Source organism: Grammomys surdaster, unplaced genomic scaffold, assembly GCF_004785775.1.
Source record: "Grammomys surdaster isolate TR1022 unplaced genomic scaffold, NIH_TR_1.0 63, whole genome shotgun sequence".
Lineage (NCBI taxonomy): Eukaryota > Metazoa > Chordata > Mammalia > Rodentia > Muridae > Grammomys > Grammomys surdaster.
Window position 1 is genome coordinate 16695041 of NW_021604565.1, and position 869 is coordinate 16695909.

Sequence of the window (869 nt, forward strand, 5' to 3'; positions counted from 1 at the left end):
TCTTTCTTTCTTTCTTTCTTTCTTTCTTTCTTTCTTTCTTTCTTTCTTTCTATTTATCTATCATCCATCCATCTATCATCTATCTATCATCTATCCACCATCATTTATTCAAGCCCTGACAGTTTTCACACTGCACCAATCCAATGCAGAAATATCTTTAGTGTTTTAAGCAGCTCTGCCTAGGTGGACCAATAGCGTTTGGTTTTCTGGTGTGCGTGCTATCAGGGAAATATGCCTCAGTACGTTGTACTTAGCCTCTAATGCCAGTGCTTGATTAATTTTGCTCAAATTTGATTCACAGTGAAGTTTGCCTCTGCTGAGCTTTCAGAAGCTCTTCATGCTGTGTTGTAGTGCGAATGTGTGGAAAGTACGGGGCCATGGCAACGAGCAGAGCTTGAACGTTTGAAAGTCTCCTTGATGAATAGTATTCTAGGCCATCACAAAGTATCAGCAAGCACATTCAGTGATTCAAAAACAGCCAAGCAACTGATTTGTCATTAGCTATAAAACATTTAATTAAACTAGAGACTTAAAAAAAACCTTCTTCATTCTTATTTTTATGATTTCTTAAGAGCTGCACGCAGCACAAAATGATCTCATATAACTTACAAGTCTTACAAATAAGGTACAAAAATTAAATAATTTTGAGTACTGATTCCAGTCATCTTGCAGACTGAAGTTTGAAAGAGAAAAAAAATGTCAAGTTGTGTTACACCTACTTAAAAGTGTCCATGGGCTTCTGGACTCACTCTGAGAGCTCTTCTCAAGATATAAAAGGAGAACCACTTGATCAGCACTTACACCTATTCCTCCTGCTTACCACTTAAGCCTATCCCCAGATATTACTCTCTTAGCATGTTCCCCCCCCC